Raw genomic sequence first — 26,062 nt, forward strand, 5'->3', positions numbered from 1 at the left:
AGAGCCAGGATTCAAACCTAAGCGGCTCAGATCCAGAATCTGAGTTTTAAACCCTGATGCAAATCAACACTGCAGCACAGGCCTATGACTAAAGGAACTAAAAGGATGACAGTCAAACTTTCAATGGTTAATCTTCTTAAAAAATTAACTTAGGAGTTCCCTCGTGGCGCAGTGGTTAACGAATCCGACTAGGAACCATGAGCTTGCGGGTTCGGTCCCTGCCCCTGCTCAGCGGGTTAACGATCCGGCGTTGCCGTGAGCTGTGGTGTAGGTTGCAGACGCGGCTCGGATCCTACGTTGCTGTGGCTCTGGCGTAGGCCGGTGGCTACAGTTCCGATTCAACCCCTAGCCTGGGAACCTCCATATGCCGCGGGAGCGGCCCAAAGAAATAGCAAAAAGACAAAAAAAAAAAAAAAAAAATTAACTTAACAATTTTAAAGCTTTATATTTATACATTTGAACCCTCAAAACTACCATCAGTCGAAGTCAGATATGGGAGGTAGGGCAGGATCATGTAAAATTTACCGATAATTCCACAGTCATTTCATTTTCTACAGTCCAAACAATTCCAGTGTTGCCACTGCTGGACACTAGACTGGGAACCACTGAAGAGGATGATCCTAAAAGGCTCCCTCCAGTTCCGAAAGCAAAGCACTGGCCAGAAGACATTTTAAGGTGGCCACAGACAGCCCTGAGGACTCACTCTCACAAAACTCCAAGTCAGGGACTGACTCCCCCATCCAAGGGGCTCAGGCATGTTGGCAGATGGTCAGGGACAGAGCCAGCAACCACACCCAGGCCCAATCCAGAACCTGCGCCCAAGACTGCCTAGGGTTCCCTCCCGCCCCCTGTACCAAAGTTAAGGATAAAAGAACGAACGGCAAGACTAAGTCAGACAGTGAAAGACAAACATCATGTAAGATCACCTGTATATGGAATCCAAAAAAAAAAAAAAAAAGAACACAAACAAACTTATTTGAGGAACAGAAACAGAGCCACCACACACTTTGAAACACTTATGATTAACAAAGGGGACAGGCGGGTGGGAGGGACAGACTGGGGGTTTGGGATTGGCATCTGCACACTGAGGTATATGGAGTGATTGGCCAATGGGGACCTGCTGTACAGCACAGGGAACTCTATCCAATAGTCTGTGATGATTTATGTGGGAAAAGAATCTGAAAGACAATGGATGCGTGTAAAAGAAAGAAAAGAAAGGAGGGAGGCAGGCAGGCAGACAGAAAAAGAAAGGCGAGCCCTTCTCATGAAATGAACTGACCAGCCACTCCATCCAGTCAGGCTGAGGCTTGGAGGCTGGAAATCCAAGCTCCTTAGCTAGCAGCCTCCTCAGCTAGCAGCCTCCTCCACTTCACGTCCAGGGTAATCTGCTTCCTGCTCACTCTCCTGTGCAAACGGGACACACGAATCCTCCAAGAGACAAAGAGCCCTGGCCCCCTGCCATATCAGGGGGCAGAGGACCTGTACGTCATCCTGCCTGCACAACCTCCCCTGCCCTCACTCTAGAAGCCTGGCCAGAGTGGCTTTCCTAAATCCTTACCTCCCTCCCAGGCTGCTCACATCTGTTGCCTGGTCCTTGCCAGGCCTTTCCAGGTTCTGCTCAGATAAAGAGACAGGGACAGCTTGCAGCTAAGCGGTTCCGGGGGAGAGAACCTACCTCCTGGCACTCAGGGCAGACAGTGCGGCGATCAGAGTGTGAGTGCAGCTGCTCGGTGGGGACCAGAAGAGCTGGGCCAGCCCTAGAGCCTGTTCCTTCACAGGAGCAAGAAGCCTGGCCTGGGTTCTTAACCAGGGCCCAAGAGCCCCAGGCCTCCCCAAACACCCGGCACAGATAGAGAACGTGTCTGACTGCGTTCTGGTCTCTAAGTCATAGAACATCTACCAGCTAAATTCAAGGAATTGAGTTTGTAGTCAGTAATAATTCCCTTCATGTTCAAAATGTAAAGGAAAAAGGACATGTGGTCAATCTGTTTACCTACATGTTGCCACAGGCAACATTATATACACACCAAAGTGTCTGAGGCACCTTCTGGTCTCCATGGATTACATAGGTCCCCAAGCCTAGTGTGATTGATCTTTCTCAAATGGTTCTTATCATTTAAAATAAAATCAATCACCAAGTCCAATCCTCAGATAAACACAGACAGAACTTAGAGAAAAAGAGGAAGAAAATTTAGTAAACGGGAATCAGCCTTCTCAGAGGCCATCTTGCCCCTGCCTTTAGTAAAACTGGCAAGAGTTAGAGATCTTCAGGGTATAAGACTGTGTCATTATAAAACAAGGCTGGTAGATGTTTGAGGAAGAGAATGTCCCAGATCATTTTTCACTTTGGAAAGTCAGAGTCTGGTATCTAGAGTCAAAGTTAAAGTCTGATTATGCTACCTATTACTAGCTGTGTGACCTTATGCAAGTTACTTGACATCTCTGAGTCTCAGTTTCCTTATCTGTCAGATGGGGATGACATAACCTGCCACACCAGTGTGTTAACTACCATGCAATGAGCATTCAAGAGTTTTCCTTCATGGCTTCTGATTCCCACAACAAACGCAAAGCACATTTCTCAAGTTTTAGTGTTCTTGCCTCTTTTATAAATATTCTCACTCTAGAAATCCATCTACCCACCACCTTAAACCATTACCTCCGAAAGGAGGATTACAAGTGGATGCAGTTAACTCCAGATATTAGCTCTAAACCTTGTGGAGTCTCTCTTCCTGGGCCCCTCATCTGCAATGGATCGCTCCTTCCACTTGCCCTTGTAGCAGGACCTTGAGCTGCTTCTTCCCCCAGGAGTCGAAAGTCCCCACTTCCACGCCTCACCTGCACCTCCTCCTCTCCTCTCCCCTCTCCCATTCACACTCTGCCTTTGGCTGCCACGGGAGCCCAACCCCTTCGTTCCCGCAGCTCCGCTACCCACTCTCAGCCCCTGTACCCACATCCCTCGCTCATGCTGCTCCCCCGTTTGGTCACCAGCACACCTCGGCTCCCTCACAGCCTAACTGCAGCCGTGCTATCTTCTACAACTCCTCTCTTCTCCACTCCCGGAGCTCAGGGCCTCATGGACAAGATGAGATGAGGCCCCTTGGATGAGATCTCCTGCCCAAGGATATGCCCCAGCCTGACCACCAGCCTCATTCCTCCAGCCTCCACTCACATGCCCTTCTGGTCCTGGCCAGGGCCCTTTAGGATGCTTGTGCTTCCCCTCACACCACCCCCTGCCAACATCCTCCAACTCCGCAGCAGATACACTTTAACCTCCAACCACAGCAAACACATTTCCCTCTTGCGGAAAGCCCCAGCTCCTCTGTCATCTGCAAGTGCCCTCTGTCTGCTCTGCCTTCCTGAAGAGCTCCTCCTCCTCAATTAGGTCCAGGGTCACTTCTGAAGCTCTCCTCCCAGGAGTTAGGGCATCCTCTGTGATGGAGGTCTCGCACTGTGTCTACCACCATGACCTCTGCACGTGGCATTTGAGAGTCAGTCAGCATTGGCTGAACAAACATATTTTGGTCATATGGTCAAGTTCACTGAATACAGATGTTCAGCAGCAACTAGATTAATTAAATAAACATGCTCTTTCTCTAAAGCGATGACACTGGAAAATCACTTATATGTGTGCTGGTCAGTGACACGTATTAAAAGAAATCTGTCTCACCTTTTTGAATATGCAAGTATAACAGCAGGATTTTCTAAAGTTAGGGAAGGTAAGAATAACAGAAGTGATGAGTCTGTCTACACCTGGGTGGGTTAGGGCAAGATTTGAAATGGCAAACTGGAGTGAAAAGCCCCACCCAGCCCCAGCTGTGTGGGAAGGCAGGTGCGTGGGATTCTGCAGAGCTTCCAGTGCTCCTCTGGCAGCACTCCCCGCCATCGCATCCCCAGACAGAGGAGCTGCCACACCTCCCTCCTGGCGATGGGAGGACCCACAACAGTAGAGGGACAGGGTGACCATGTCTGAAGGAAGGAAGGCCCGTGGGACAGACTGAAAACTCGGGGACATCTACTTACCTAGGTGGAAAACCATCCTAGAAAAGAAATGTTGCAATGGAGCTGAATGTGTTTTGGAAGCCCTTGTTAAGAGCCCATGCATGGATATGGCTCAGTAAGAGTTTCCACTCCAAGCCCCAGAACCTGGGTACAAAGTCTGGCTGGCAGGCTCTCAACAAGCCCTCAGAAAAATCCCTAGATTTCTCTCTGATTCATCCTTCTGTTTTGCTTAGTTGGGGTACATGGGATGTATTTCAGTCTGGGTCCAACCAGGAGGCAAAAACCACACGATAACTTAAGCATGGGAAGTTCAAAAATATGGTAATTGAGTAACTATAAAGATAGACTAGAACCTTAAAGCGTACCCTGTGCCAGATAAAAAGTACCCCCAAAAGGATAAATGTGAAAGATTGGGAGCTTGTTGAAGAAGGTATAGATGGCAGAAAAGTTCCTGGGTGCCCAGGCTAGAGATGGTCCAGTCACTGGGAAAGCAGGAACCACCTTCTAGGGTACTGGCACAAAGTCTGGAACAGAGTACCCATCAGGAGGGTGACAGGGAAACAAAACTGGGACACAGCTGGAAGGGCGCAGAGGGAGTCATATACCTAGGGTATCAGGGGGCCGCTGGAACCAGGACCTGGAGAAGCCTCCCTCTGCAGGAACTTAATACCTCATTGCACGGCCTGGACAAAATGGGCCATACTAAGCACAAAGATAGGTGGCCAGCTCACTAGATGGCCAGAATCACAGGGCTCCCAGTGTGCATACATGTAGGGCTGAAGAGAAGTAGCAACCTGGGCTGGGCCCAGGCTCCCCTTTCTTCCTCAGCTGCCAGAGCTGGACAGAATGCACAGCAGCCAAAAGCTGGAGAACGCTATGGCCTGCAGGTGCCCAGAAGTGTAGGTTCTAGACTCCTGGAACCAGGAAGGAAAATCCTGCAACAGCCTCTTCAGGGCCCTCAAAGTAGAGAAGGCAAAGGAAAAAATATCTGAAGGCCCTGCTCCATTTTCACAGATCAGGCAACAAAGGATAAATTTGGAGCTGACAAGCAACAGCTGAAAACTGGCACAAGTGAGAGATCTCTGCATCACCAATCTGAACTCATCCCCAACCATAAACAGTGCTATCTAAATCTAAAGTTAGAGGGAAAGTGTATAAAGCACGGGTGCTGTACAGTGAATTGATAAGCAATTGATAAGCAATAAATAGACAATGGTCCATTAGTTGACAGCAGAGGACGAGGCAGGACCTGAGTGGGGCTTGAAACATGGTAGGTATCAGAGCTTTGGGGAGAAGCAGGGCAGCCCAGAGCTGGGCTGGGTGCCCAGGGTGTCAGCATGCAGAGACCCACACAGACAGTTTGTGGGCAGATGGGATGAGGCTGCTGGAGAGAATGGACAAGTGCTCTTGGGCCCCAAGCCTCTCTGGGTAAGGGTTCATTGTGTCCACACCTAACTTAACAAATGCTGCTGCTGGAGAGACTGTAGGAACATGTTTCCTTTCACAGCCCCTCTATTGAAACACACATACACAACTAAGTCACACAGGTACAGGAAATAAGGGGAAAATGAAGAAGTCCAAATTGGATGTCTGTGTTGATTACAAATACAGTTGGCTTTTGTGCCCATAGATTTGATAAAGCTGATTGGGTTCACAGGGGGGAGAGACCGTGGTCTCAGCGATTCCTCTTCTGTGGTCAGATGTCTAATGCACCCTCTGACAGTACAGGTATTTGGCCTGGCTGACCAATCACTAACCTATGAATTGGTACTGATTTTCGTTATAATTAAAAAAAAAAAAAAAAAAAAAAAAAACCAACCTGACAACCAACCACATATGCTTCCTTTTCCACTGCCTTATTATTTCCTTTGGAAAAATTACAAACACACTTTTTTTTAGGGCCGCACCCATGGCCTATGGAAGTTCCCAAGCTAGGGGTGCAACCGCAGCTACAGCTGCACCGCAGCCATAGCAACACCGGATCCTTAACCCACTGAGCAAGGCCAGGGATCGAACACACAACCTCACAGAGATTAATCAGGTTAGTTTCTGCTGAGCCACAACAGGAACTCCCCAGAACACACATTTGAAGTCACTTAGAATATAATCATATTCCTGTGCCCTCTCCACCCATCCCCCACCAAGCCAGATGGAGTTCTCCTTTCACTGCTTGACCCCTAAGAGCACGGAGCTATCCAGAGTGACTGTGCACACTGCCCTTCTTTTAATCTTCACCAAAAAAAAAAAAAAAAACAGAGCCTCTGTTGTTTCAACTGACCCATCATCGTTCACGTGCTTCCTTCAGATTTCCCACTCCTCACTGCCCTTCGCCCATTTTCTATGTTAGGATGTTCTCATCTCATTTAGTCTTTATGACAAGCTCAAAAATGTGGAGCACTTAGTCTGAGGCCACAAAGCTAATCCAGCGGAGCCAGCACTTGAACCCTGGACCCTGACCTCAAGGCTAAACTCTTTTACTCTTTTCTACCACACAACCTTGTCAATCAAAGAGGATTTCAAGAATCCCCAAATAAAGTTGCATTTTAAAAGAAATAATAACTTAGGAAGTGAAATCACTGCATTTGTGGATACTCAGAAGATGGAGACAGTTCCAAGGAAAGTTTTATGTTTAAACAGCAAGAGAAAGGAACAATAGAGACCCATCTCCAGACCCCCTGGTCAGCTAAGACAGGACCTGCTGCCATGGGGCGGTGGGGGCCCTGCACTTAAGTTAGGCATTTATCCACGCTGAGGCAGGTACGATCCGGCAGGGGCTTAAACTGGCCTAATCTAACAAACCTGTTGGGCAAACTGCTTTTGTCAGGAGCTTTTTACAGGAAGAAAATGCTGCCTCTCCTCTCCCCAACCCCCCCTCCCCCCTCTGGCGCCACAGCCTGGGCCCTCCAGGCTCTGGGAGGATAGGACACCAGCCTGTGTCAGAAAAAGGTGACTGAAGAGCAAGTACTGGCCACAAACTGTACCTCTCACCCTCTTACTTGTTTTCTCCAGAACACGCACACGCATTCCACAAGCAGACCATATCCCCATTTCATTACCAGAAAGAAGCTTCAAGAATTTCTTTTCCAAGGCCCCACGGTTCCTATGCTCCAACCGCCTCATCTAGAGATGAGGAAACCAAGGCACAGGGAGGCACAGAGCCTCGTCCGGGGTCATCAGGTGACACAGGCTTCTCACAGCCTATAGCTTCCATTCTGGGCCATCAACATAAAAAATAAGGCCAGAAAGGCCAAGTGCCCCCAGCACCCCCTCCTGCGGCGCCTTCCTGGTCCCTCTGGTGCCAGACTGGCTTTTTTTTTAATTACTTCCTCTTTGCTGTTCTAACATCTCACACACATTTACCTGATTTATCACACCTTGTAGATAACAAGTGTCAAACACCCTACAGGGCATGTGGGCACCAAGGGCAGGGGCTGGGCCATTTCATTTATGCGTGTCTCCTGTGTCGTGCATGGGCCACTTGGACAATATATTGACCCTTGGTCAATAGATTGAAGGACAAGAAGGATATACACAGGGAGGGGCAGTAAAGGAATGAGGGCTAAATAAAGGACAATTTTATTCTGGAGTCTTTTTCACCTTTTGTGCCACACAAATTATTGGGGATAATTTCACACTCAGGCCCCTACACTGCCAGCCTCCTCTTATACCCTCCCAGGGCCCTGGCTGTCTAGGTGTCAGTGAGGGTGTCTCCTCCTCATGACCATCATAAGCCTTTTCCAGTTTCTGTGCTTTCCCCTCAATGCCTCACCCCTCACCCCTCAGGACAGCAGCATTACTGGATATCATCTCAAAGTAGGACATCACCTTAAAATATCCCAGGAAACAGTCTCATATGATTAAATAAATCTGTAAACAAACACAGGCCCAAGGGATGGGAGGGGAAGAAGAGGCAGTTAAAAATTAATAAAAATGCTCGTGCATAAATTTACAGTACTGGACTAGAAGCTGAATCCCATTATATAAACTAAGTTATCAAACTGACCTTGTATGATGCTTCTGGAAACAAGAGGGCCATCAGCCATGGCTTGGCAATCATGGACAGAGATGGGGAGGGGAGGAATTTGGTGCTTACTGTGTGGGCTACTTCTGTCTACAGCCACATACAGGGAAAGGGTGGTGAAAGAATATTTTCATATAGGTGCTGGAAAGTAGATTGTCATTTTACACCGTGAAATGCATGAAAAACTCAAATTAAAAGTTGACTCTCCTCAAAGTTTTAGGATTAACTCTAAAAATTACATCATTCCACATCACTTAATTCCATGGGTTGTAAGAAATGACCAGAGAGAAGTAAACACTTTAGGTTTTAAGACAATCACTTTAATGTTAAGCACATGGGCAGCCAAATTCAATCTGGCATTTTCTCCAACAGAGATTCACCTACGTCACTTCCAAAAGATAGGTTACAAACTCTTCCAAATCAACCACTGCCCTTCCCCATTCTATTAAATTATATTTGGCCATTCTTGTCCCCATGAAATGTAGACTTTGAGAGCACCTCCATCCATTCTTACAAAATAAAGTCTACATTTATTTCCAAAGTAAAAAATATAATCAGGGCACTTGCCCTTGGGTACAATGAAGGAGACACCAAGAAACATTAAGCACTGAACCTCGGGCTCGAAGGACTCCCTGCCTTTCCATCTGGAGTCTCTTGGACTTTAAGATGGCTTTGCAGGAAGCGCCTGAGTCGCTCTTTTAAGCACATGCATGAAAATCAGAGTTGTGCAGAAATGTAAATAATGCTGTGTTAAAATAAAAGGAAAGGGGGAAAACCAGTCTGGGAAAGGGGGAAAAAAGAGATACTCCTGAAAACAACAGAAATTAACAACTGCACACCAGCCCCTACCCATTCACCCAGGGCTTTTCTTTCTTTCTTTTTTTTTGGGGGGGGGGGTCTTTTAGGGCCACGCCCATGGTATGTGCAAGTCCCCAGGCTAGGGACTAGAGCTGTACCCGCTGGACTACACCAGAGTCACAGCGACGCCAGATCCAAGCCACATCTGCGACCTATACCACAGCTCATGGCAATACCAGATCCTTAACCCACTGAGCAAGGCCAGGGATCAAACCCACGTCCTCATGGATACTAATCGGGTTCCATACCATTGCACCATGATGGGAACTCCCACCCAGGGCTTTTCTAACAGGGAAGAACAAGTCTGACTCCCTATTGGATCTGTTTCTTTTACTTTCACCTTTGTAATCTATTGCTTTTGCTACAAGTTAAGAATGTTGCCTATGGCCTGAAATATACGTTCTCAAGGCTCTGACCTTTAAAGCTATGACACTTTTCCATTCATGCAGAGATAAAAAGAACAGAGAATAATAACATTTGTCTTGTTGGAAGTTTACAGGAGCATTATGACCTTTAGACACCTATGTGGACGGTTGCCAGAACATAGAATGCTGACACCAAAGTCTGCAACAACCAATCCCACCTCCTCCCCTTTTAGTATAAAAGGAGCCTGAATTCTAACTGGGATAAGAAGGTTCTTTGGGACACTAGTCCACTACCTCCAGCTGCTGGCTTCCCAAATAAAGTCACTGTTCCTTGCCCCAACAACTCTCAATTTATTAGCCTGTCATGTAGCAAGCTTGAACTTGGTAACATTGGTCCATGTCCCCAGGAAGCGTGCCAAGAGCCCAATGGGATCCACAGCCCTGTGGAGTGCCAACTAAGGTATCCTCATTTTATAGATAAGTGAACTGCTTCCAGAAACTTGTCTGAAGTTCCCAAGACAGAGAGTGGCAGGAGAGGGCAGGAACTGAGGACCCAAATGGGCAGCTCCAAGCTTAAGAGTCCATCTCAGCTGCTGTCAGACTTGAAGGCAGACATGGAGCTGCACTGCTGGCACAGCCAGGATGGAGGAGTACTAGGTACCCAATCCTCGTTATGCGTCCTCACAAAGACCTCATCCCAGATCCAAGTACACGCACATTCAAAACCCCTTCCTGGGCCCCAGCACCTTAAGAACAACTGCTGTCCTCACTCACACCACTGCTCATGCTGACTTCTCCCAGCCTGGAACATCCATCCTCGTGCTTCTTAATCCTGCCACCATCCTTAAAGGCCCAGGTTCAAATCCACCACCTCCTTCAAATCCATGAGGACACCCTCAGTTTCCCCAGTACACTGTATTTATTCCTCTCCTCCTGGCACTTGAGATTCCCCAAAACTGAAGACGCTTCAAAGGGTACCAAGAGCTAGTTACCCAGAACCACCTCCACTCCGCAGCACTGTTTCCCAGCCTGAATGGCTCCAGGTAGGCAAGCTGAGATCTACTCTCCTCAACCGCAGGGAGGCAGGACCAAGGTTCCCCAAACCATAGGTTGCTCCTCACACACAGAGTAACCAATTAAAACTGGTGCCCACTGGGATGCAACCTCTTCTTCAGAGTCAGGGGCTATCCTCCTTCCAGAAGACAACCTTTCTAGTGCCAACCTGGAGTGGCAACTTCAGACAGGGCACCAAACAAGCATTGTCTCCGTCCCCCAGATTCATTTTCTGCCTATTCTCTCTTTCTCGAATGTTGTTAAATTGCAGTAAGTTATTGATAGATGCTAGAGGATTCTTGGTTTGGTGGGGGGGAGGGGTGTTAAAAGTAACGTAAATCAGGAGTTCCCTAGAGGCTCATTGGGTTAAGGACCCAGCATCATCACTGCTGAGGCTCTGGTTACTGCTGTGACACAGATTCAATCCCTGGCCCAGGAACTTCTGTGTGCCACAGGCACGGACCCAAAAAATAAATAAATAAAAATAAAGTAAATCATATGGATTTAAAATATACATCCTTGAGTTCCCACTGTGGCTCAGTGGTTAGTGAATTCAACTACGGACCATGAGGTTATGGATTCAATCCCTGGCCTTGCTCAGTGTGTTAAGGATCCAGCATTGCCATGAGCTGTGGTGGAGGTCGCAGATGCAGCTTGGATCCCGAGTTGCCGTAGCGGTGGTGTAGGACAGCGGCTACAGCTCGGACTGGACCCTTAGCCTGGAAACCTCCATATGCCATGGGTGCGGCCCTAGAAAAGATAAAATAAAATTAAATTAAAATGAAATAAAAAATAAATAAAATAAAATAATACATCCTGGAGTTCCCGTTGTGGCGCAGTGGTTAACGAATCCGACTAGGAACCATGAGGTTGCGGGTTCGGTCCCTGCCCTTGCTCAGTGGGTTAATGATCTGGCGTTGCCCGTGAGCTGTGGTGTAGGTTGCAGACGCGGCTCAGAACCTGCATTGCTGTGGCTCTGGCATAGGCCGGTGGCTATAGCTCCGATTGGACCCCTAGCCTGGGAACCTCCATATGCCATGGGAGCGGCCCAAAAAATAGCAAAAAAAAAAAATACATCCTGAAAATAGTGACAATTTGGGCTTTTGTCCAAATGTTCTATTAAAGGGGAAGTAGTTCGGAGTTCCCGCTGTGGCTCAGTGGTTAATGAACCCAACTAGGAACCATGGGATTTCAGGTTCGATCCCTGGCCTCGCTCAGTGGGTTAAGGATCTGGCGTTGAGCTATGGTGTAGGTCACAGACGCTGCTTGATCCCATGTTGCTGTGGCTGTAGCGTAGGCTGGCAGCTACAGCTCTGATTAGAGCCCTAGCCTGGGAACCTCCATATGCCATGGGTACGGCTCTAGAAAATACCAAAAAAATAAAAAAATAAATAAATAAAGAGAAAGTAGTTCAAACAAGATGTCTACATATTTAAAGAAGGGATGAGGAGTTCCTGTTGTGGCTCAGCAGTTAGCGAACCTGACTACCATCCATGAGGACGCGGGTTCCATCCCCGGCCTCACTCAGTGGGTTAAGGGTCCGGCATTGCCGTGAGCTGTGGTGTAGGTCGCAGATGCGGCTCAGATCCCAAGTCGCTGTGGCTGTGGTGTAGGCCAGTGGCTATAGCTCTGATTAGACCCCTAGCCTGGGAACCTCCATATGCCACAGCTGCGGCCCTAAAAGACAGAAGAAAGAAAGAAGAAAGGAAGGAAGGAAGAAATGGTAACATCGATTTCTCTGGCCACCTGCCAAGAAAAATTTATGTTGCCAAAATAAAAGAGAACAGGTTGTTTGTTCAATATGAGCACAGTGTGTAGCAGGTTAGGAATTGGGCCTCTTTCAACAAGCAGTTTAAGTTACCTAATTTAAGTGTTTCTATGAATGTCCCCTTCATATATCACAGGCTATCCCTTCCTTGCAAATATTGGCACAGCAATCCCTGTCTCCCAGTGCCCACTCCGCCCTCCCCCTTGGGGGCCCAATCACTACCAGAACTTCTACCATCTCTGCACCAAAGACTCCCACGTCCACACCTGGAGGTCCAGCAGGGACTTCTCCTCCCACTCCAGGAGGTGCACGCACTGCCTCTCACTCAAGTGTGGGGTAGGGACTAAAAAGAGAAGCCATCACGCAGAAACCAGTGAGGGCCACCTGAGGCTTCATTCTATCCCTCTCTGTATCTGCACTTGTTTGAAAATTTCCATTATAAAGAGGCTTTTTTTTTCTCCTAAAGAGGATCCATCAGAACTTTAAGGATTAAAATTCAAAAGAGAGAAACAGTTAAAAATAGGAGTATTCAGAGATATTTTAAGTTCATTTGAAGAAAATAATTCTTATGTGGTAAAGAGAATAGAAAAATAAAAGGGCTGCATCTCATTTACTTAAAGAATAAAAGCTACGTAAGTTCCTCATAAACAAGCATTAAATTTGGCCATAAAATAAATGTAAAATACATGCCATTAATTCCAAATGTTTAATTAGAGAGGATGATATTTTTAACAAACCCACTGTGACCCTTTCAATGTTAGAGAAATAGATTTTTTTTTTTTTTTTGGTCTTCTAGGGCCTCACCCACGGCATACGGAGGTTCCTAGGCTAAGGATCTAATCGAGCTGTAGCCGCCGGTATACACCAGGGCCACAGCAACGTGGCATCTGGGCCACATCTGCCACCTACACCACAGCTCACAGCAGCGTCGGATCCTTAACCCACTGAGCAAGGCCAGGAATCAAACCCGCAACCTCATGTTCCTAGTCAGATTCATTTCTGCTGTGCCAGAACTCCAAAATAGACTTAATTCTGAAAGCATCACCAGGCTTCCCATTGAACAATCTAAACCTTGATTTGAAGCTGTTTTTTTCTGAGAAGCTTTTGGATATTAAGTACTTTTCAAAGAAAACAAACAACAGAATTCTGAAGCACAAATTATATGCCTTAGCTAGTTTATGGTCCACAGAAAAAAACTTACTGGAGTGCTAATACTTTCATATTCATGGTTGCACTGGATTCAAACAATCAACATATGAACTTGGCTGTGCAGGTTTTTTCCTAATTATGCAGGGGGTGGGGATGGGGAGGGAATTACCTAAGTGGGTTGCCATGGTTACAAAGATTTGATGTCAGCTCAGGGACCAAAATCTACTTCAAGTCCTCCACATGGACCAGTCTCCCTTTTCAGTAAGTTGCTCCCCAGCTCCCACAAGATGACTGTCCCCGGTGACAGCCCTTGCTGCTCCCCTGTGGTCCTGTACCACTGGTGATCTCCACTCTCACCCTCCACCTCAAAACACTCTGTCACCTGGCCCCCAGGCTGCTCTTTCCCTTCTCAGTCAACTTCCTGCAAAGGTTCCATTCCTTGCCACACCCCTTGGTTCTGCCTTGACCGATCCCCTTCACCCTCTGGAATCTTCACAGTCCTCAGCTTCTCCAGACTTCCCAGAGCATCTAACACTGCTGGCCACCACCCCGACCCCCACCCCAAGTTCAAGATCAACCCAAACTCCAATTCGCTACTAGTTCTCTTGCCTCTTGGCAGTCTTTGTTCTTGGCCCATTCCCTCAAATGGGCATTCTCCACACTTCTGGGCTCAAGCCTACTGCTGAGCTTTCCTTTGCCCTCCACTTCTGTTCTCTGAACCCTCTCTGACACCACTTATAGCCTCCCATGATCTGATTTTTTTTTTAAAGTCCCCATATACCAATAATCTGTAGCTGACTCCCTTCACACCGTCCTGAACTGGTTTCCAAATCTCATCCCATTCACCATAACTCTTTTTCTCTTTCACTCTCCTTTGTTACCATCAAAGGGGCTCTTGGCTTTTCTTAATGGAAATTAAAAACAGGCCAGACAGAAGAATTCGAAAAAGGCTTTATTGGGGCCCCTGCTGCAGCAGGAGGGAGCGAGCTGCTTCTTTATATAAGGTGAGGGTGGGGGGCAGAGTCCAGGGGTTGGGTCAGAGGGGAGCCTACCCCATGGTGATTCTGTGTGCAGGGAGCATGCATGGTACCCTGCTTTTGCTCCTGACACCCTGCTTTTGCTCTTGGCTCTTCAGAAGTGCCAGTTGAGTTTTCAGAGTTTTTTGGTATCTTCAATTTGCTCCAACTGCAGCATGTACTCAGTTATTTTTAGTCTCTTACAGTTTCTTTGTATTTTGTTGCTCAAGATGTTTGTCTAGATGCAAACATCACAGTCAGGGCAGCAAAGGGTCCCAGGTCCCAGCCTGCCTCATTTTCAAATAAATCACTCGCACACTTAAATTCTGTACCTTTCCTGACCTGGTTTGGGCCCTCAGTTTTCCCCAGCAAGACTGATGAAGTGACCTAATTCAACAAATAATAAGCACCTACTTAAACCAGACAATGTTTCACAAAGAATGAAGTCATGTGGTCATAAAGCTGATAAGGGCTCAGACAAAGAACAGTAACAGTAGATAAGGACAGGGACGGTCAGAGAAAGCCTCTTCTCAGACAGAAGGTGGGGGGAAGGGGGCAGGACAGTTGCAGGAAGGCTGAACAGCCAGTGCGAGGGCAGAGACTACAGAGACTGGAGCTGTGGCAGTTGGGGGTGAGGGGGACAGATAGGAGAGGGTGAACGGAGCCAAGGGCCTGCCAGGTGACAAAGAACTTTGGCTTTACTCTGAGGGAGACTACGGGCCACTGGAGTAGAGAAGCAGGGAAAGCAATTCAGTTTCTAAAGATTCCTCTACCTTCTTTCTGAGCATAGACTGTCGTGGGCAAATAGGAAGCAGGGAGCCCCATTAGGGGGGCTATAAAAAGACCTAGGCCCCTGAGCACACCCACCTGGCATCCACCTCTCTAGCTCAAGCTCATCTTCCTAAAGGCAAGCCTGACCGTGACATGTCACCACAGCCTCTCCGCAGGAGCCTTCCATGGCTTCCTACGACCTCCACAACGATCAAGTGCCACTTTCTCTGCATAGTCATCAAGGCTGCACTGTGTCTTACGACCCCTCCCCTAAGCACCCTGCCCTCCAAACCCTTGGGATCACGTGCTCTTTCCCTGACACACCACCACAGGCCAGCCATCCCCAGCCGCCTCCTCCCAGCTGCCTCCGCCAGCCTTTCTCTGGCCCTTAAAGTTATTTATGCATCCAGCAAGGCTAAGCCCAAACACCACTTCCTCAGGAAGCCTTTCTTGGCTGCCCCCACTGCTGCACTTCTCTTGCACCTCTACCGAAACACTTAGTTCCTGGTTAGAGCTCCCACCAGATTGCTACCTCCTTGACAGCATCTCCTGACCCATCTGGGAATACATAAGGGGCCAAGCAGTGCCAGGCATCCACTAGGTGCTCAATCAATGCATGCTGGCTAAGTGAACAAACTGACCCTTTTGTTACCTATCTTCTTGAGGTCTTGGGGGTAGAGGTAGGGGGTGTCCAAGAACAGGTTTTCCCCTTCGGCTACTGTAACCTGGAGGCTAGGGGTCCATCTGATGGAGCCTCTGGGGACTGCGTGGCATAGCCACAAGGCCAGAGTAGGGATGGATTTGAATCCCAGCCTCCAAAGCTTTCTGCCTTCCCAGCCAGGTATCTCCAAGGCCCAGACAATTTGCTTTACATTTGCCTAAAGCCTTAGCAACATGTTTTCCCAGCCTCATTCTAGAGGTATACAAAGTAGAGGAAAGCACCTAGAAGGATCACAACCAAGTTAACAGCAGTTACAAAGAGATGGAAATAACTTTATTTTCCTTTGTCTTGACTTTTCCCGAAATAAACGTCATAAGAAAAAAAGTCTTTTAGAAAGAATGCCATAGTACCACAAAGTTAAATTTAAAGAATAGCCCCCAAGAGAGTTCCCACTGTGGCTGAGCAGTAACCAACCTGACTGGTATCCATGAGGATGAAGGCTCAGTGGGTTAAGGATCCCGCATTTGCCACGAGCTGTGCCTTAGGCTGGAGATGCAGCTAAGATCGCAAGTTGCTGTAGCTGTGGTTTAGGCCAGCAGCTGCAGTTCCAATTCGACCCCTAGCCTAGGAACTTCCATATATGTTGCAGGTGCAGCCCTAAGGGGCGGGGGGGAGGAAGTACTTTGGCTCCACAAAGTAAAATTCTATTTAAAAAAATAACCCACAAACACTTGGAGGCATGAGACACCTGAATATACAATATTCACTTACGTAGGAAGACTATAAAAATTGAAAATGTTTTAAACGGGTTGTCTGAAGCATTCAATTAACAACTGGCTCTGTGCTTTCGCTTCTGAAATAATTATTTTACAAAACATAAAGCAGTAAAACGTTGTTCTGGGAATCCCAGGTGCTTACTGAAGGCTCTTACCTAAACTAGATTCTTCCATGAGCTTCATAATCAAGTGTAAACTAACCGTCAGCACTGCTCATTTCACACAGGTGACCAATCAGCTCCAAAAGGAACACTTGAATGACTGTCACTTTAAGACTTAGAGAGAAAATGTCTATTAAAAATAATTGGGGGAGTTCCTGTCATGGCGCAGTGGTTAATGAATCCGACTAGGAACCATGAGGTGGCCGGTTCGATCCCTGCCCTTGCTCAGTGGGTTAACGATCCGGCGTTGCCGTGAGCTGTGGTGTAGGTTGCAGACGTGGCTCGGATCCCGCGTTGCTGTGCCTCTGGCGTAGGCTGGTGGCTGCAGCTCCGATTCGACCCCTAGCCTGGGAACCTCCATATGCCGCAGGAGCGGCCCAAGAAATGGCAAAAAGACAAAAAAAAAAAAAAATTGGGGATCAACTAACAACAATTAATATGTCTTATTTAAGCTGAATGCTACATCAACAAAGTGCTGAATCAACAAAGATTTGGCTTCTAACTTTCAATAAATAACCTACACAATTTTTACAGTGAAATAGCATATGAAAACACAGACGATACAGTTGATTTAGTTATCTTTTTAAATAACTAAAAGGGGGACAAGGAAACTGTATGTCAGGCACAGTGCTGGGTATTTTAGGTGTATTGTATTAATTTTCTTAGCAAATCTGAAATAGCTTTTTTTTTCTTTTTTGTTTTTTTTAGGGCCACACCTGAGGTATATAGAAGTTCCCGAGCTAGGGGTCGAATCAGAGCTGTAGCTGCCAGCCTACAACACAGCCACAGCCACACCAGATCTGAAGCGTGTCTGCAACCTACACCACAGCCCACAGCTCCTTTAACCCACTGAGCAAGGCCAGGAATCAAACCTGCGTCCTCATGGATACTACTGAGCCACAAGTGGAATTTGCTGAGATGGGTTTTATCTCCTCTATTTCACTAATGAGGAAACTTGAGGCTTAGAGTATCAGGCAATAACCACAGTCACATAGTGAGTGTGTGCCAAAAATGGAACTCAAATCCTGGCCTGTTCCACAGAAGACTTTACACTCTATGCTTCTGTAAATGCCATTTATATCAAGTTCAAGAATAGGCCAAACCAATCTACAATGATATGCGTCACATCTAAGAAGACATAAGTCAGAATAAGGGTTCCCTCTAGGGGCTGAATACTGACCAGAAGGGGTACTACAAACATTTACTTCTTGATTGAGTGGTGGACACACATTCATGAGATGCACACTTAATATTAGTGTACTTTACGCAGTTTACTCTATGCCACACCTCAAGTTAAAAAAAAAAAAAAATCCTCCTCTGATTGACTCCAAGTTCATTCTCTTTAACCACTAAACCACCATACAACCACTTGACAGAGACCGGCCACACTCTAGAATTGATTCCCTTGGATAATCAGTTTTTTAAAACATTCTGGTAAACACAGTACATCTTAATCACATCAGAGTGAAGCCTTCGGAACAATAAACCTATTTTTAAATGCCACAGAATGAAAAGTAGAAAGTATCAATTTCCTTGCTACTTGGGAATTTCCCATCTGTAGCCACATTAGAATAAAAACAATTTTAAAACTTGCTCTAAGGGAATGTTCACAGATGCACAGAAAATCTATAAAAAAAATTCTTAAAGACTTATCTATAGAAATAACTACGTAAAACTACACAAAATATTTCAAGACATGTTATGATTTTATCAACAGCACTGCCCCTCGAAAAAAGTTTGAATCTTGCTACAAAAATTAAGACAGGCAAGAAGACAGAGCTGATGCGCAAAGTGCAAAAAACTCATAGTAGGAGCCACAACTCTCAATGCAGAGTTGTAACAAATAAACAATTTTTTTCCAGCAGTAAAATAATTGAGGCGCATATGCCCTAATAACAAAATACCAATTGAGTAGCAAGTTCTTCCCACCAAAGCTTTGTTCAGACTAGCAAAGCCTCATCATCAGTTGGTGATGATGAAATCATTACATCAATTCGCTCAAAGCCTTACCCCACACACACATATACCTCTTATTCAAAGGTAATTGCCTCTCTGGAGAGATGAATTTATCCATCCTACAATTTGAAGACAAATTTGGCAAGCACCTAGTTACAAGTTATCCCACCTTGAGAGAAGTGGGGAGGGACAGCTGGATCCATACCTGTGGGGTATATGGTCTTTACTGGGCACTGGTGATTATGTAATCCAGGAAACTCAACTTCCAAACTGTCAGAGCCCAGTTTAATTCATGTTTTAACATTCTGTACACACCAAAAATGCCAGGCAACTGATCCAAATGATTTTAACTTCTCCTGGGTATTTGCAGATAAATCCAAAAGGGCTTTATGAGAATTTTTCAGTATATGTAACTTATGCACCACTATTGTACATGCTGCATAAATTACATAACCAAACAGTAACCCAGATGCAAGAATTTCCATGTTTATAAAAGTAACCATTGGCATTTATTCCATTTTAAAGTCTTTAACAAAACTGCCCAATAAAACTGTCAGAAAAGGGGGGGGGAGTTCCCCTTGTGGCCCAATGGGATAGGTGGCATCTCTGCAGCACCAGGACACAGGTGTGATCCCCAACTGGGAACATCAGGTTAAAGGATGAGGTGCTGATCACAACTGCAGCTTGGATCTGATCCCTGGCCCTGGGGAACTTGTAGGGTTGGCCAAAAAAGAAAAAACAAAAACCTAAGTAGAGTCAAATATTGCTGCTATTAAGTTAGAATGAATTAAAAAGCTCTGACCCAGTACGTCAAGAACAGAATGTGCTTTAAGAACATTCACAGCCCTGGTTCAGCATTTTTAAATTACAGTTAAAAATGAAAACAAGGAGTTCCTGTCGTGGCTCAGTGGTTAACGAGTCTGACTAGGAACCATGAGGTTGCAGGTTCAATCCCTGGCCTTGCTCAGTGGGTTAAGGATTCAGCATTGCCATGAGCTGTGGTGTAGGTTACAGACGTGGCTGATCTGGCGTGGCTGTGGTGTAGGCGGGCAGCTGTAGCTCCGATTAGACCCCTAGCCTGAGAACCTCCATATGCCACAGGTGTGGCCCTAAAAAAAAAAAAAAAAAAAAAAAAAAAAAATACAAAAACCCTGCCTTGTCAAAACTAAAACTTATAAGGTGTGAGGGGAGCAGGACAGGCCATCCCAAAACATGTCACTTTGAACATACCGATTATTTTGAATTAAAGTTACTTGAGAAAACAGCCAGTGCAAGGACACGCTGACCCTCCCTTGTCTCCCTGAAAGCAAAAAATAAATCTCCCACTGAAGGTATCCTCCCTGCACCGGAAGGGTAGAAGGCATCCTCAGCGCCAGAGACAGGGCTGTGCAAATCAACCTTGTCACTTCTTCACCAGTTAGTTACCCTAACTCCAAACCCCTCTGTCTCCTCAATTCTTCCCACGTTTGTTTCCTTGTCTAAAAGGTATGAAAGCTGCCTGCTTTGGTCACTTCTTTGGAGTCGCATATTTTTAAGGGACCCTGCACACATGAAATTAAATATGTTTTTCTCCTTATGTTAATCTGCTCATCTGTCTTATGTCAATTTAATTATTAGACCAGCCAAAGAATTTAGAAGGGAAGAAAAGTTTTCCTCTTGTTTCAAAGTTTGAGAAACAAAGAACTTACCTTTTTTTCTTTTTTAAGGGCGCACCCGAGGCATATGCAGGTCCCAGCCTAGGGGTCCAATCGGAGCTATACCTGCTGGCCTACAGCCACAGCAAAGCCAGATTCGAGCCGCATCTTCAACCTACACCACACCTCACAGCAATGCCAGATCCTTAACCCACTGAACAAGGCCAGGGATCGAATCCAAAACCTCAAGGTTCCTAGTCAGATTTGTTTCCACTGTGCCACAACGGTAACTCCAGGATTTACCTTTTCTCTTATCCTTGCATCAGCTGAGAAAGGTGACGTTTCTATCCAAAATATCTTAGCTTTATACCAACAATGCATCAGGTAAAGCAAAATGATTAACTTTCTTAGATTCTCATTCATTTCCTAATGTAACTTAAAAAAAAAAAAGCCACACTTTTTTACAAACAGTACTGTGAAAAATCAACCACAAATAATCAGTTCCACTTTCCTATTTTTAGTAGAATTTTAGTATCTTAGAATTAGAGAAATCTAAATTGTGGTTTTCTTCAAAAAACAAGGAAATCTTTACAACTACAAGTCACCTATATATATACTAAGCTTGCCATCAAAAACCCGGGGGGAAAAAATCAATTCATAATTTTACCAGCATATTATGTTTATTTTTCTCAAAAGATTACCTCATTCCCTGGATTTTAAAAGCTATCCACCAGCTGCCAAATTTGGCTGATTTTAGTCTCAGTCAGACCAATCAACATGGTTACAGTTTTTGGTAAGAGGAAGTTGGTGCCTGGGGGACCGTCTACATTGATTACACAATGACCACCACTTATTAAGTGATTCTTAACTCCCATGATGCAAAACTAGGAGTTTGGCAAAAAGTTTCCTATTTGTCCTCAAAAACAATCTTGTGGAACAGACACTACCATCCCCAAAACTAGACACGGAAAAAGAGGCAGGGATGCTAAACAATTTGTCCAAGGCCACCGAGCAGTATGCTGCAGAATCAAGACCCGAACAGTGAAGGTGGGAAGTGGGAACTCTTACGGAAAGTTCATGTTCATCACACACATGCCATCTGCACAAAAATTAAAATGAAGGGCATGAGCCCCTGCTACAGGCAGCTTCCCAAGGGTAACAGTATTCCAAACAGAGAAAGTACTTCCAAACAGGAGATAAGATAAAGACATGTGCAAAGGCTTGGCAGCAGAGAAAGGTTCTCAAGTATAGTTCTAAGTACAGGTTCTCAAGTATACGGCTTCGGCCAGTCCATGGTCCTAAAATCTAATCCAGTTTATGGGTACCCAGACTTTTAACACTCCCAAATTCCACCAGGCTGAATAACCTCCATTCAAAAGAAGCAGAAGAGGGAACTAGGACAGGGGGGAAGAAGTGACCACTAGACCTATCCTCCCCGGAGGTATGCTGTCAGATCCACACGGCGGAGGCCAGGAGAGGGCTCAAGACGGGAGCCCGAGCACGGAGCTGGGTTCAGCTGGGTCTCCTCCTGGCCCTGTCAGCCACCTCTTTAACCATCCCAGTCCTGGCCCTGTCAGCCACCTCTTTAACCATCCCATTAACTCCCGAGGCAAAAATTACACCGGAAAGATTTGTTATAACAAGCAGAAGCCCATATTCACCAACTGGCTTTGCAATCTGAAATCTACAGCAAGGCTCCAATAAGGGAGCGGTAGGAGAATATGGTATAATTGTTCCAAATTACCATACTACTAAGTTAGGAAGGTTCAGGAGGCCATGGGGGACAGGGATGAAAAGACAAGCATACCACCTTTACTTTTTAAGGAGAGTGTCCTCGCCAACCCAGGTTTCAGGCTCTGACACTTGTAGGGATTATCTAGGCTGCTTCTCCCCTTCTCATAGGAGACAGTGGATTCTGGGGCTTTCCTGAATGGAAAATACTGTGGCCTGGAAATTAAGGTAACTGGGTTTCATTGCCTCCAGAAGGGTCGGCCTGCCGTCCCACGGCAGGCCAGGAAGAGTCCGCACCGATCCAAGACCACCCTGCACGCCAGGTGTTTTACAGAGGCCGGCTCGACGAGCTCCCCAAAGCACCCACCCTTCCCCCTCCCCAGGTTTCGGTCAAGCAGCCTGGTTAATCATTCAACGCGGGCGCCGTGGAATATTTTTGTAGAGGTCACAGCAAAAGGTTCTCTCCCTAAGTTTCACAGAAACCAGCCTTTAGGGACCCAGAGGTGGCAGTGGCAGGCGGATGGGGGTGGGGAGAGACTGCCGGCAGCTCTTTGGCTCACAAAACACCTGATCTCCCCATGCGGCACCAGAGGCAGCGCAGTGCGAGGGTGGGGTGCGGGGGTGCAAGTGCGAAACCTACCACCGCCCCCTCCCCGAAACGCCAGGACAACCCAAATGAGGAGGCCCAGCCTCAGACTCCCCTTCCCAACGCCTGCATCACCCCCGCGCGGGCTCCCCCGGAAGTTGGGGTGCAGTGGGGAGGGAGGGATATTCCTAGGTCCCGGGGCGGGTGTGGAATGGAGCAAGAGGCTCAGAAGGCATGGTACCATGGGTTTCGTTATCCTCTTCCTTCAGGGCAAAGAAGGTGGCGGGGGGCCGAGGGGGAGGACGGGGACACCTAAATGCGGCAGAAGCCACCTAGAGACGGTTTCCTCCGCTGGGGCGTCGGTACGAAGCCGGAACCGGCGAGGAACTGGGTTGTATTGGGGGGGGGGGCGGTGAAGGGGGAGCCAGGAACTAGAGAGCTAGGAGGGAGCGAAGCCAGCCTGGGAGGTGGGAGGGAGGCTGCGGGAGTGTAGACCCGCCCGGCCCTACCTTGTCCGGGAGCAGCTCCTGCTCAGCGGGGCGGGGGCGGGAGATCGCGGCTGCATCCACGTCCCTGCCGCTCCGCGCGGCTCAGCCCGGCGACCGCCGCCGCTCTCGCTCCATGCGTTGCGCCCGCGAAGGGCGGACTGGTGGTGTCGGCGACGGGGTGACTGACTCGGCTCGGCCCGGGCTCGGTTCCGGCACTTGTTGCAGCCACCTCTGCCGCGCCTCACTCACGGCTCGTGGCGTCTCCACCGCCTCCGGACTCCCGGCCCTCCTGGTCCTCGCGGCCCCGCCCCTGCCCGATGCGCCAATCAGGCCGGGCACCGCCCCTCATGTTACCGCCCAGTCTGGCCCGCAGCCCAGAGACCCAAGTTTAGGGAAGGCGCAGCTTCTCCCTGTCTGCCAGGGGCTCCTGGGACCCGCCCAAGCTGATGTTGCTCCTGGTTCCAGGGTCTCTCCATGCCCATACCTGAGAAGCAAAGGATTAAACTAGGGGAAAGGGACCCTAAGAATTAGACCCTCGGTGGGAAAAAGGGCAGCTCGAAGCTCAAAAGAACTATTTTCCAACTCCAGTCTAACCTAAATCCTTCTTGTAGTACCTTTGACGTTGGGAAACTAAGCACATGGCCTGGTGAGGACTCCAGTGGCCTCTTCTGGCCAGAGTGTTTGTGACTGGTTCTAGGCCGAACTGCGACCACCCAAGTGCTTGTGCCAATGTGCCCCAGCAAAACCCTGGGGTTCCACCATGGAAGATGAAGGTAGGGGTTCCTGGGGCCAAAATGGAACTTGACCATTGCTCTCTGACCCTCCAGTACCTGCTGCCACCTCTTAGGTATTCAAATGATGCCTACTTTGAACTGTTACCCGATCTTTATGAAGCCACCCAGTACATGAGGAGAGGGGAGTCTTAGTTCTCTTTGTGGTGTCTTACAGATGGTTTTCTTGAGGTTCCTGGCAAGTCTCAGGACGCCAAAAACGCAGCATGCCTAGAAACTGGGCCTCGAACCCACACCACGGCCCGGATACCTAGGTGCAGCCTTAATGGCCGAGCTGTGATATACATCCCTCAGGCTGGATGGGGAATTGGTGCCTACACCCCCCACACACCCAATGGGACTCTGGGGACCACTGACGCGCCCTCCTATCCCAGTCCCCCAGCGGGCTCGCCAGAGCACTGCATTTTAAGGTGAGCCCAAGATGCTGCTGACACAACTTTGAGGGCCCCAGGTGAGCCCGGTGCAACCGGATGGAGAGGTTGCCCTGGTTTGAAAGATCTAGCACAATCAGTTCTATCCCCCTTACGTACTGCCTGGAGGTAAGCCTCTGGCCAAGAGGCGCACCTGACAGCATCCCCTCTTTTGGTTTTATCTCTCCAGAAAGAAAGCAATCCCCTCTAGATAATCAGACTAAGGAATTAAGAGCACCACACCCTTAATTATTTGCATTTTTCTGGCTTCTGAGGTGGAATTAGCTGAAAGAGAAAGAATTGCTAAAGTAGTAATTTCAGGCACCTTTGAGCTCAGCCTACTCAACCACGTGCCCTTACTCTTAACCAAGCTCAGATTGAAAGAGGGGCAGGTTGTTGCTAGAGGCAAGGAGCCACCTGGGTGTCATCCTCTAGAAACAGGAATTCTATTTTTTTTTTTTTTTTTTTTTTTTTTCTTTTTAGGGCCGCACCAGCAGCATATGGAACTTCCCAGGGCTGGGATCAAATTGGAGTTGCAGCTGCTGGCCCACACCACAGCCACAGCAACACAGGATCCAAGCCGCTGCAGCTATGCCAGATTCTTAACCCCCTGAGCCAGGCCAGAGATAGAACCCGCGTCCTCATGGATACTAGTGGGGCTCATAATCCACTGAGCTAAAGCGGGAACTCCGAAATAGAAATTCTGAGTCACTTCTGGGAAAGTTTTGATTTGCAGTCTTAAGTCCTTTTTGCTTTTATGTTGAGCACATGATTCTCCTAAAATTGCGACATAAAGTCAAAGAAACAGTCGGATTTTTGTATCTTCAAAGAAAAACTTCTGGAAGGATACAGACAGGCTGTTAACCACTATTATCCCAGATGTGGGATTGAGGGAGATGAATTTTATACCCTTATTGACTTTGAATTTTTTTTCCAGTTATATTAACTTCCATAATTTAGAAAACAAATAAAACATCTTCAAATAAATAAAAATATTAGAAATTGTTTAAGAACGCTGCAGAAAGTATAAGCTAATAAACAAATGAAGCCTATGTCTTTCCATGTCAAAATAATTAATCCTGAACCCCTGTTCCTTGGTTTAAATAAAAATATCTCTAGGCTACTCTTCTGATCTTTAAACGCTGTGATGGGACAAGACTAACATCTGAAGATTTTTTTTTTCCCCGCCATCAGATCAGGAAAAATCTGATTGTTTCTACACATATGTGTCTTCCTTTTAAATGCATTCCTAGTAGCCACAGACATACTTTCAGGGCCTGCCAGCCAACTGGTTTTTAGTAGAGGAGCTGCTACAATGTCAGCTGGCAACCAACAAGGAAATTAAGCTCTATCCTCTGCAGCTGCCAAAAACTGCCCAGGCCCTGAAATTAAAAAATAAAGGCATTCTCTCCATAGTGCCATTAATTAATGCAGCTGGGAGTGTATCTGTAACAGTTACACTGTGTCTTCGGGGGAATTACTCAATGCTAAATTCCACTATTTCACTCAGTTACTCAATGCTAAATGCCCACTCGGCTGTAGTTTTGCTCTTGGGTTGGGGCCTGGGCCCATCATCAGTAGGTAAAGATGTATTATTCATTTATTTAACAAAGGATGTGTCGACCACCTCCTAGGTGCATGGCACAGGGCTCAGCACTAGCATGGTGAACACAGCCGACACACTTTTCCCTCTCGGAGCTCACAGTCTAGCTGGAGAGAGAGGAGCTTAACAATTAAATGCACTGTCAATTGTATAATGACAATTGTGATACTGGCCAAAGGGAGTGCAAGGAAGAGGGACCATTTGTCTGGGAGTCCAAGGGGAGGTGACATCTGAGTTGAACTCTGAAGGGTGAGTAGGATTTACT

The 26,062-nt window shown here is 47.1% G+C and overlaps 1 protein-coding gene across 2 annotated transcripts in view; it reads right to left on the bottom strand.

Moving 5' to 3' along the window:
• Positions 1 to 23,304, bottom strand: part of B3GNT2 (UDP-GlcNAc:betaGal beta-1,3-N-acetylglucosaminyltransferase 2) — a 32,657-nt gene extending 9,353 nt beyond the window's left edge. The window contains exon 1 of one of the 2 annotated variants that reach the window (XM_003125112.5): positions 23,015 to 23,304. The gene's annotated coding sequence lies outside the window, so the exon portion shown is untranslated. Of the gene's footprint in view, positions 1 to 7,055; positions 8,934 to 23,014 lie in introns of those variants that run through there. The other variant, XM_021087479.1, reaches the window with a different exon arrangement.

The sequence above is a fragment of the Sus scrofa genome, chromosome 3 (assembly GCF_000003025.6).
Source record: "Sus scrofa isolate TJ Tabasco breed Duroc chromosome 3, Sscrofa11.1, whole genome shotgun sequence".
In the NCBI taxonomy this organism is placed as follows: domain Eukaryota; kingdom Metazoa; phylum Chordata; class Mammalia; order Artiodactyla; family Suidae; genus Sus; species Sus scrofa.